General features: G+C 37.6%; 1 long non-coding RNA gene across 1 annotated transcript in view; it reads left to right on the top strand.

Annotated features, from left to right (window-relative positions):
• Positions 1-2,364: 2,364 nt before the first annotated feature.
• The window catches only part of LOC137383496 (uncharacterized), a 68,424-nt gene continuing 58,298 nt past the window's right edge, over positions 2,365-12,490 (top strand). Inside the window, exons 1-2 of the long non-coding RNA XR_010977414.1 lie at positions 2,365-2,448; positions 6,547-6,679. This is a non-coding gene — a long non-coding RNA (uncharacterized lncRNA). The remainder of the gene's footprint in view (positions 2,449-6,546; positions 6,680-12,490) is intronic.

The following is a 12,490-nucleotide window of genomic DNA, read 5'->3' as shown; positions in this document are numbered from 1 at the left end:
GCTCATTGGGATCCTACTGGACATGGACAGTAAGGAGAAAGGAACAGAAGGGTATGCTGACAGGATTAGATGAACTAGGGTGCAGAGAAGCTCATGTGGAGTGTATACACCTGCATGTGCCAGTCGGGTCAGATGGCCTGTTTCTGTGTTGTACATTCTATGTAATACTATGCAAAAATATGCACCCAAAGCCAACATTGCCACAAGTCGTCAGGAGAAGAGGTAAGAAGATTTTAGAAGGAAAATACAGAACTTTGTTCTATTAAACCTACTCCTGTGACTTCTTGAGCTGCAATGGAGCTTACTTTCATTGCTTCACTGAATTCCCATTGGTGACTGACATTTGAAGCTGTCAGTCAGATTTATGATGAATCTCAACAACTGATAGGCTACTGGGGATTACACTGTGGGGAAAAGCTAACACTTCACCCATTCCACTCTCCCGTATGACATGAGCAGCCAAAGTCCTGAAGAAGTCCGTAACACTTATGATCATCCTCACAGTTGGTGAAAGTCAAAGTGGAAGTGAACAGTTATGCATGACAGAGGAAATTAAAAGTAAGGAAATGGGAGAAGTACATAGCGGACAACGAATACTTGGCAGTAACTGGATATTCCGATGACAATATCAACAACAGAACCAACCCAAAGTGAAAACAATTGCTTTGACATTATTCCCATTCATCTTGCTGTCCTTCAATTTAAATTTCTATAATTTACAATGTTAGGAAAATTTTTGTGCCTAGCAGAGCATTTCTGACACCCAGCATCAGCAGTAGTGGGGAAATTCGTAGTGCAGCTATTAGTTTTTGTACTTTTGGTTCCAGTCAGACACATCTTTGTTCAGAATGGCTGGCTCCTGCCATGCTGGAATCATAACCAGCCATGTCCAGGAGTGAGTTCTGATATACACACCTGGACAGAGATTTTCCCAAGCTCATCTACCTGCTGACCCACGGCAACATTATCCGAAAACACAATATTCACGCTGACGATACCTACCTCTCACCACCACCTCTCTCGACCCCTCCACTACCTTTGATTTGACATGTTGCTTGTCCAATATCCAGTATTGGATGAACTGAACTTCCCTCCAATTAAATTTTAGGAAGACCAAAGCCATTATTTTTGGCTCAGTGTCAAAGTTAGTCTGGTTACACTCATGTGAAGTGCCTTTGGATATTTAACTAGATTAAAGGTGCTTATATAAATGCAAGCATTTGTTGCTGTGTATAGTCAGACATTGACTCTCTGGCTGGAACTGGCAGTGGATAACCAACTGGATGAGTACACACTAATTACCTAGAGCACTAGGTTGATGGAAACAGGCCTGATAGTGCTTCTTCTGCTCTAACTTCACAGAGCAGGGATGCACTTTAAATAATACTGTACTGCCAAAATTCAAACATGTACTGTTATTAAAATTAGTTACGCTTTTCTAGATACTTTGATAAATGCCAATGTCAGATGATGACATTTATTCCTGATTTCAGAGTACAGTATTTAAGTGCATATTGGAAAGCACAAACTGTATCATTATTAAGCTTTAGAATGTTAAGTGAACATTTTGCCTAAATAACATTGCCAATTGCATGCCAATGTGCCCTACAGAACTATTCCAAAACATAAATTATAAAGCAGAATAATACTGTTATTTAAATATTTTCTTTGTAGTTGGAGGCTTACCAGAAATTTCACTGCCTTACATATCTATCAGAATTTTAATGAGAATCTTTATTAAACAATAGTACTATGGGCTGAATATAATTATGTTGCAAAACAGTTTATTTATTTAAAACAAATTTACTGAGCTGAATAGAGTATTACATTGTCAGATGAATTGGCATAGCAATGGGGAAAGGAAAACAATTTATATTTATTCTATTTATATTATGTATTGAGTGTTGGGTGTACATCTTGCCATGGGGTTTACAAAGTAATCTCATGTAAATCCATCTCAGTATAGCTAATGTTGCCTTGTGTGGGTGAATGCCTGTGGAAATCTTGGTAATAGCTCTCTGGTGCCTTTAAACCATGTATGTTTACCTTAGGACATAACAAAATTGAATGGCTGACTGTATGAGGTAACTGAACTTATGACTCATTCAGCTGTCATGAGGTTTGAAGATTAACATTCATACTATGCATCAGTGTCTTTTAATGTCATAAAGTTTGGTGAGGTTTAGAATGATCAATGTAAGGCAAACGAGACTAGAAAATATCTTTGAAGCAGGAGAGCATTTGGCTGAGTTAGGCTATGGGGAACTAGGGGAGGTGCCTGAAACCCTATGGGTGTTCTCTCCAAAATGTGCAACTTAAGTTGATGCTGTGGCGAGAAGTAAATTACAGCACATTTGCCTTCCAGCATCAAGAAGCTACCGTCACAGCTCAGAGGAATGGCTTTACTGGGAAGCAGCAGGTCAGACTAATGGCTCAAGATGGCAGCAGGTAAAATTCAAGCATAGTCGGCCTTCTTTCCACACAGATAAAACTTGTATTCAAAGAACAAAGGTTCTCAGTAATGAATTGGACTAATTCCTGCAGTAACATGGGAGCTCACAATATTTTGGAGGGCTTTTGTGTCAGTTATTTTATTTGGTTCTTCACAGTCAACAGAACAAGTTGAACTTGGACCCAGTACCTCACAACCACCACTATTAGAGGTGGTTAAACCATGATCTAGGTGACTAACCCTCTAATTTATATGTCTCTATTTGGATACATAATCTGCCAACACAGGGACAAATAGTTTTACATGTTTGGACAGTTGTTGGCTCTTTCTAGTTGTTGATCTGAAATTTCCCACATGTTAGGCTGTGCCTACTCCAGTTCAGGAGTAAACTAGCGCAGGCAGGACAGAACAGAGGATTAATCCTTCCACTAAAGAAAGTTTAACACCATATTGTATTCCTCACTGAAAGTTGGAGCCATTTACTGATGATAAATCACAGAATATTTCTAAACATGTTGACATCATCAGCTTTTCTGAGCAACGCTTAATGGTTGGTATGGCAAGGGATCAGCTGATAGGAATTTCTCAACCACATATGGGGTTGGTACATCGACCAAAAGTTTTTGTTTATAGGATCAAATTGTTTTAGTGATGTTTAGAATTTCCTACAGATGCTGAACAAAGAAAGACCACATGGAAGATATGCAGTGATCTAAGGTGGCTTGCTTTGGACCAGCAAAGTGGAAGTAGCAAAGTATTGTATATTATTTCCTATGAATATATGTTAATCAGACTGGATAAAATTGCTTATAGCAAAGTAGCCAACAATTCAAGCCTGATTGGATTCTAGGCTTACAGAAATGAGATAATTCATATTAATGGAATGATACGGTCTTAGTGAATTGGAAGTTATAATATAAACAAAGCAAATTATTAAACCATTATCACTAAAACAGAATATATAATCATTCCTTTAGAAAATGCCATTATTCACCATTCTTTATTAGGTTATGTTTTCAATTATTAAATAAAGATACAAATGATTTTCTGGAATTTATAATGAAAACAATCCATTTTATTTGCTACTTATTAATTCAGAATCAACCATTTAAAGGAAAGTCAGAAATTAAAAAGATTTCCTTCAAATATTGTTACAGCATCTAATAGATCTGAATGCTGACATAATTATCTGCTTTATCTTTGTTAAGTTGCACATGAAAAACAGGTTTATGGTCAGGATATTACAGCTGAATTGAAAAATCAATTTACACATGTCAACAGAAATCAGCAATATTGTGCCACATGCTAAATTGACATCAAACGCTGAGCCCAGAGCTATGTTTTTCAATCTTGAGAGATGCATTCACTTTAAATCTTTTCATGTTAGATGTACTGTAATCTTTCGTGAAAACAGAACGAAGGACCTCAACGATAGACAATTCCATAATATTGTTGCAATTTTAATCTGATGCAACAGTTTTCATTTGTTACTAATAGGTGCCTAAGGATTGCATTTGGTGATGCGTTACATTTCAGCAACTTCATGCTTTTCTACAGTAGTTTCACACAAAGGTACTTTTCGGACAAAGAGCCCAAATATTTCAAAGATATGCAAGATAGGGTTTATCTTGAAGTACTGTGGATGGATGTCCTGCTTTTTCATGTTTTAGTTATATGCCTTTACTCCTTGTTACACATAAATAATAATGTTTCAAAATGGATCTGTGTAATGAAACACTTTACATCATTGTCCACCTCATGAGATCACTGACACTGGATACATCACATCCAGTGATTAAAAACAGATGTGACTCCTACTCCATCTCTCCATACTTGAAATGACTTATAGATAATTATATCAGAGATATAGCCAGGTAGGAGCAGCATTATAACATACTCAAGAATATATTATGTGTTACTCAATCATCAGCAACAAATCCAAAAACTTTGGCATTAAAATCTGTGCACTGGTGCCATCATAGCTCAGTACCATTACATAATTTTAGTCATTATTTTCTATGGTTTAGTGGCATTTTCTAGAAGTGCTCGAAAACCAAACCCTACCGGGAAAGTGATTTTTCCACTGTCTTGCGATTCACTGATATAGACTTACTTATTCAGGACATTCATCTCATTCATCAAAACCACAAGCCAGGAAATGTTTGCGACTGAATAGGTGCGTGGCTCTGTACTGAAGGAGGACAGGTCTGCCTAGACATACCACGCAGCCTCATTAAAGAGCCATCAACATGCAGCAAATGCTAGGCATTATGATTATGATCAGAAAGGGGACAGATATTCAATGCTGCCCAAGTATAAAACAGATGATTAGTCCCCTACGTCATTCTCCCCCCACCTCATCACCATTATAGAAACTGTCCATTCTCTATTTCCTATTTTATTGGAAATGAAAATCAGTTGGTTTCTAAAACTGCAATGCCAATTGTACACCCAAACAACAAGTTGCAAAACTACTCCATGGGAGTTATATTTATGTTAAGATACGAGCGCCCCAAGTATGAAACAAACTTTAAAACCACAATCAATTGGTCTCAATCCTAATCAACGAGATTCAACAGCTTGTGAGAAACACTCTGAATTCTGCTTACAAAGATACTCCTTAAATATTGGACAATCTGCTAGAACAGCCCTGATCATCCCAAAGCCTTTCTCAGAAATTTTAGTCTGACATTTGTGTTCTTGGAAAGTAGTTCAAGCAGTGATTAATCAAAGTTATGCTTTTTCATGGGACAAAGCAGAGGAAGATGAAGCGATTGGATATGATATGTGGTGATTCATTTATCTATATAATTGTGTGAACTTCACTGAGAGATCACAGCAGTCACACATTAGAAATATGAGAGATGGATGGTTCCTTGAATTGTTAAAGGGTGCATGATCCTATCTTATCTCTTGCAGTTCTTTGAATATATATTGTATTTGGGAAACTTGCCCACTGTTGATTTACTCTCCACTTCTTTTCTGCTTACAGAAGTTAAAAATTTATTGGTACAGACAAAATTTATTTTTAGGAAATTTATATTCTTACCAACATTATTGTTTCTGATTTTGTACTATTGTAGATGGTATCACTTGGAATGCCAGCATGGTGTTAAGGTTGCTTTTCTTGATGACTGAAATGCACAGCGTTGCTTTGCACTCTGTCAAGCTCTGCTTTATCAAATGGGGTTCTTGTGTTGCGGGAGATCAATATCCACATTGATTCCTCCTTATTTCTTTGTTTTCTTCTCTCTGCCTCCAGAGATATGGCCCTGATTTAAACCTCAACCTTTCACTTACTATTGTTCACCAGGGGAAACAATTGCCGACTACTGTTCTTGGCACTTCATGCTCTTGTTCCCAACGTAACCTCCTCATAATTACATTCATCTTCTCGAAGATAGTATCTGAATACCTAGATGAGAATTATAGGACCAAATCCATACAAATATGTTTGTGGCCTAAATACTCACCAGGCTCAGAGTAATCAGCTCATTACACTAGCAGTTTACAATCCCAGCATTAGTATTGATCACACTGTTTAAATCTAAATCTTCCACATCTGAACGCCAGAATGTACAAATTAACACTTTATTCCTGCCATAATTACCTCAATTGTTTAATATTTTGGATACTGCAGAACATCATTTATTTTGAAACACAGTGTTCATATTTTTATAGATTTTGGTGCTCCGAGGAAAACTCAGCTGAACATATGTCAGCTTTATCCTCTTGACTGATCCTTCATTAAGTAAAGACCATTATTCTATGCATGCACTTATTAGCTCCTCAGTGACGATGAATTCCAAGCCTACTACTGAACAAGGAGTAAGGTACTAATTAAATAAGAGCTAAAAAGCAAAGGTTGGCCTACTTCATGCATTGAGTTACCTGAGGGGATCCCTGTAGCTTAGTTTATAAAGTGCATAATCAAGCAAAATTGCTCATGAAAGTGTTTTTTCCCGACTCAATACAATCAGTGCTGGAACTAAAGGTTCACAAGATGGAGAGCTTCACATGATTCCAAATGATTCCAGAGCTAGCTGAAAATAGAAAATGTTTATTTGTAATGAGTGTATTTTTTCATACCTTAGGTTATATGATTCATCACAGCACCTCACAGGATTTGAACCCGCAGCTTCCAATACAACTGCAGCTCTACTCAGTGAACCCATTTTTTTCATCAAGGAAGACTATGTAACGAAAAATCCAAACAGATTTTCTGAGGTAAAAAAGGCACACCTATGTTCAAAATCTAATGATAAGATGGGAATTGCTTGTGTGGAAAATTCGGTCTTTTCCAAATTGATTAATTCAATAGGCAAGATATGTGATTTCCATTTGTTAGTAGAGGTAAGTTGCATTTCAGAACCATCGTTAATCAATTCGAATAGCACAATGTCCCAGTCCATAAGTGCCACACAGTGATAGAGTAAGGCTCTCCAACAACTCCCTTGGAACTGAAGTAACAGAAGGAGTCACTGGGCAGCGCAGAGTTGCTTCTCCCAAGAGAGGGATAGAATATTGCCCAATGGGTCAAAAACCTTTATGTTATGTATTTTGTAACCTTGAGGGGTACAACTTGTGCTTACACTAAAAGGCAATCAGGCAGGTAGATATTTGTGTTACATATTTTTGTCAAATGAAGCTCAATGCTCATGCCAGTTGGATCCAGGCTTTCCTCTAAGCATTTCTCCAATGCAACTTTATATGTTAATACTGGAGTTTACTTGGTTTTCTTGTATCGTCTATCTTAACCCAAAGTTTTAACATACACATGATAGAATGTACTTCAATATACTAGGTGTTGTTCTCTTCATATCTGTTTTGTGGTCCAAGTATAGTCCTTGAACAGCAGAACCTCACTTTCTCTTTTTGCTTCAGTGGAATCCTTGTGATATAAAATAGTTTCATGAGTTTTGTATTTACCATCTGCAGTTTCCTGTCAGGTATGACCGTCTTCCTTCTCTTGTAAGATGGAGTGGCTCAGCAACAATCCATGTTTCATTGATCAGCTGCTTAGGAGGCAGAAAATTAGGACTGCTTTCTCCAGCTTAATTCTCATATGGTTTCACACAGGACCAAGACTGGAATGATTATGTTTTTTTCTTAACAACCCGCAGGTCGACAATAAGCTTGGTTTCCCTTATGTTATCTAAGTTGCAAGATGTATGGTGGGTCAATTGTTGCTCGGACCATAGAAATGTCCTTCATGGAAGTCCACCAACTTAAGCTGAATAACTGTGATGCAAGTGGAAATATTGTGGTGTTCTGCTTACCCATTTTTAAGGAAGTAGGAAAATAATTACAGTATCTTCTCCTATATGATTAAACAAGAGTCATGGACCAGATTTGACATGTTATTTGGAACGGGAGGTGCCTTCTTCTGGTAACAAGTTCCACATCCTATTCACTCTCTGGGTAACAAGGTGTCTCTTGAATTCCTTATTGGATTATTTATCTTATATATATCATCTCTACTTTTGGACTGCCCTACAAGTAGGAACATCTTCTCTGCATCTATGCGATCAAACCCCTTGTAAGAAATAAGGGTTTTTATAGATTTTTCCTTGAATTTTAGGTAATGTACTTTATAAATGTTTGTGTGGCTTTTTGGTAAGTAAAGAGTTAACTGCTGATATGTGAAGAGCTGTTTGTATTGATTAAGTTAGGCGCAAATAAAGGATGTCATGCAATGATTAAGGATAGCATGTTTAGGAAACTAGACATTTATAAAGAGACAAAAGGTAAGAAGTTAGAACAATTCAGAATGATTAGATGGAAATTAGAACTGTTTAAAATCATTGAGGCTGTCTGCGGAATGTATAGTTTAACAATAAGACACAGGAAGAAGACAGTTGAATGGTTACACTGGCCGCATATACTAACTTTGTCGATTGTAATCCAGGAGATGGCCATGATTATGTGTAACGGTCTGCTGACGTAACTGTAGATAGGCGATTGATTATATTAATCGTATGAATGGAAGGAGTTGGTTAATTTTACAAAATCTGGTAGGAGAAATCATGAATCTAGTGGGTCGTGTTTAAGCTGAAGCACCTATTGTAATCCTTGTCCACCTTATACTACCTCTCTATAAGACAGTATGCTGTCATTCTGATACTGTGGGTAAACCTTATGCTTTTGTATGATTAAATGTGTATGAACCTTCAGTAACTATAGAGTTAGCTTTAGACATATGCAACCATTGGGAAATTACAGCTTGCTTAAAGTAAGGGTCAACAGTGTTACGCGATCAGACAGTGTGAATAATCAGAGAAGTCAGATGACAGAGGTATAATATGAAGAGTGGAATATGTTCCCTGTGTACAAATAATGTAATGAATAATGTGATTAACCAGACTGCTGGGCCCGACTGAAAATGTCAATTGGGGAAGGGGCTTCGTCATTAACAAGAAAATGAGTAATAAGCAATCAATGGGAACGCAACTAATGAACCTAAGGCCAAAAATAGATGTATTAGACCAGAGGCTGAATCACCAGAATAAGTGATTAGAACTGTATAAAAATCCCCGGAGCCTGTCCGAGGTACTCTACTACTACTACAAAGGGGAGAACATCCTCGAGAGTCCAACAGTTTCGGGAAAGCAAGGACCCGTGGACAGTCGTTGCTCATTGCCCATTGTTAAGTATATCTTAATAAATTCTAGTTTATTAACTATACTTTGGCTGTTATCCCTGTCTCACCAAACTGGTTGTCTTGTCCAAACTAAAGTAAGGAAAAGGGATATTTTTCCCTCATAATTTTAAAGACCTCTATTAGGTCACCCCTCACTGGTAATGGTAGCTACCAATTTATGATTGGTGTACTGCAATTTACATTCATGATAAAAGCATATTTATATTTCTAAAAACTTATAACTAACATAATACATCAATTAACTCTACTTCCATAGAGTTAAGACTGAAATTATACGGAAACTAGGTAAAAAAAAAGTATTAAATTCATTTTGACACACATTAGTTTTGAATTGCAAATGCGACAACATCTATAAATAGATATTATTGTATAATAATGGAGTGCTTTATGTGCTGAAAAAAGCAGAAGGCACTTCATTAGTCACTGTGTCATTTAATTGGACATTACATATGTTCATTTTTTGCATGATGAAGGAAAAATTATGTTGAAACTCTTATTTAATGTCAATTCCAATCTCCTTTTTTCATTTAAACAATAATAAAACTAGGATGTGGCTACAATACGGATTGGTTGACAGTAGTACTTTGACAACCATACTGGGATAATAATTGGGTGATAGTCTAAAACAGGTGATATTTTATTTCCGTTGACTGCAATGGGATTTGCTGACAGCCCGCCTACTTCGCCCTGTACCGAATTTTAACCTGCTCCTCTGTAAACGTCAGCCACGGCTACGTGATACCACTCTCGCCTTTGAGTCAGAAGGTTGTAGATTCAAGAGTATGGGAAGTCAACAAGAGAGTGAGATTAGGCTAGATGGCTTATGTGGAGAAAAACACTGGTACAGACTTGATGGGCAGAATGGGCTGTCTCTGCTGTAACATCAATGGCCTATTGAAATAACAATGAGCACACAAATGGCAAAAGAGCACAGACTATGATGATTTGTACTCCTGAGAAGGCAACAATTTGGAAATAGTTCCCTTCCTCTGCTTGGTGGTTTGGGTCAATGCTGAAATTGATGTACGTGTCAAAATTGGTCTTTCGCTACCTAAAGAACTCAGCCTTGACTGCTTATTATCTGACTCTAGAAATTCTCCATATGGGCATTACGTCAAAATCAAATGCTGTTGTATGTTTTAAGCCATGCTTATGAAGAAGGCATTTCAAGTATTCTTTACCCAGAGAGTGATTAGAATGAGGAACTTACTATCACATGGAGTAGTTGAGGAACAGTATAAATTCCTTTAAGGAGAGCTACATAAGTGCATGAGGGAGAAAGGAATAGAAGGATATAGTGATAGGATAAGACTAAGAAGGGTGGGAGGTGGCTCATGTGGAGCATGAACACCAGCACAAACTGTTGGGCCAAATGTTCTGTTTCTGTGCTGTAAATTCTTTTTTTGGGGTCAGTTAGATCTGTTGGCTAGATGGTTAGAGTATTGTGTAGAATAATGCCAACGGTGCAAATTCAATCTTTGTACTCGTTGAGGTAGCTCTTGGGGTCTGCCTCCTTGCCTTGCCCCATAGTGATATTGTAGCATTAGCCGTGATTAGCAAGCCTTGAACAACAAGGACATGAGCGAGGAAGAGAAATTCTTCTGTTATAAGGTTGCAGATATCAGTTACAGCCTGCATATTAATTCAGAGCATCCTCACACACCATTCCTCACTTACATCCAGAGAGCTAACTCTGAGTACACACCGTAGTTATCCTGAGGAAGGTGGTATTATGGCTCCTCCCAAATGCAGAGAATCATAGAATCAAAGAATGACACAGCACAGAAGGAAGCCATTCAGCCCATCATGCCTGTAGCAGCTCTTTGGTTGAGCTATCCAATTAGTTTCACTCCCCTGCTCTATCGTCATAGCCCTGCAAATCTTTTCCCTTCAAGTATTTATCCAATTCCCTTTTGAAAGTTACTATTGAATCTGCTTCCATCGCCCTTTCGAGCATTGCACAGAGCAACAACTCGTTACGTAAAAAAAAAGTAAATAGGACGTTCAAATTAAAATCAAAAAGGTTGGGTCAAGAGTGGGAGAGGTGGAAAGCAAAATACTTCTGCAGTTGTTGGCTTGCATCATTTTTACCAGTTACTATTGAAGTCACTGTTGTATATACGTGTTTAGAATTTAGTCTGGAAGTAGTTGAAGATTCTGTTATGTGGTACTTAAATGGGATCTTTGCAACACACTGCGGGGATTTTTTTTTCCAGTTCCTTTGCACTCGTTGCCATCCCTCTTCTGTTGCTCCGTTAGTTTTGTGTGAGCCTGAGTCCAGCAAAGACAATAAGTTCTACGTGATATGACTCTCAAAGGCTGAACGTCATCCTGAAGTTGTATTGTGCAACTGAAAATACCACCAGATACAGATATGTACCATTAGCAGCAACAAGTCTCAGCTGAAGTTCAGGATACTAGCGCTAATGCCACAGTTGAAGAGGAAAAACAAATAATGCTGAAAAATTGACACTTAACAAGCTCAATATTATCTTTACAGAAGTTATTCTCTCTTTTTCAGTACACCTGAATGGTATTCTTCAAATTTCACAGTAATACTTAAAAATAGTAACATTCTGTTCCCTGATTGACATTGCCATTAATGATTACCCATTCACCCACATGTGCCCCTTGGGTGAGGACATGAATGTTCTTAGCTGTGCCCAGGTAACTTTAGTTCTGATGAAGGGTCACTGACCTGAAACGTTAACTCTGCTTCTCTCTCCACAGATGCTGCCAGACCTGCTGAGTATTTCCAGCATTTCTTGTTTTTTATTTCAGATTTCCAGCATCTGCAGTATTTTGCTTTTATTCTACTCCCTTAGGTTTGCTGTTAGTATATAGATATTTTCTCGTTCCATTTTTCCCATCCTCTCATGTTTTCTCCTGTCATATTATGTTTACAGAAGTACTGGCAGCACCTCCAATATTCACCCAAGTGGCCATTCTTCATATAAGAGCCTGAATAATGGGTGTTGGCTAGTTGTTCAACTACAGTGCCATCACAGCTAAGAACATTCATGTCCTCACCCAAGGGGCACATGTGGGCGAATGGGTAATCATTAATGGCAATGTCAATCAGGGAACAGAATGTTATTATTTTTAAGTATTACTGTGAAATTTGAAGAATACCATTCAGGTGTACTGTAATTTGGAACATTATTACAAAAGAAAGACTGACAAACAAGGCAAGCAATTCAATCTTAAGGCATGATGAAACCAAAACTGACAACAGCTATGATGTTAAACAGGACTACAGCCTTAAACATGTTGGCATACATTTGCATTCTAAAGTTTTGTATTCATTGAAACTATTACTATTCAGTAATTAGTTCCATTAACATAACCATGGAGTTGCACCAGACACAAAAGATGCT

This window comes from Heterodontus francisci, chromosome 24 (genome assembly GCF_036365525.1).
Source record: "Heterodontus francisci isolate sHetFra1 chromosome 24, sHetFra1.hap1, whole genome shotgun sequence".
Classification (NCBI taxonomy): Eukaryota; Metazoa; Chordata; class Chondrichthyes; order Heterodontiformes; family Heterodontidae; genus Heterodontus; species Heterodontus francisci.
This window is presented reverse-complemented; position numbering and strand designations above follow the sequence as displayed.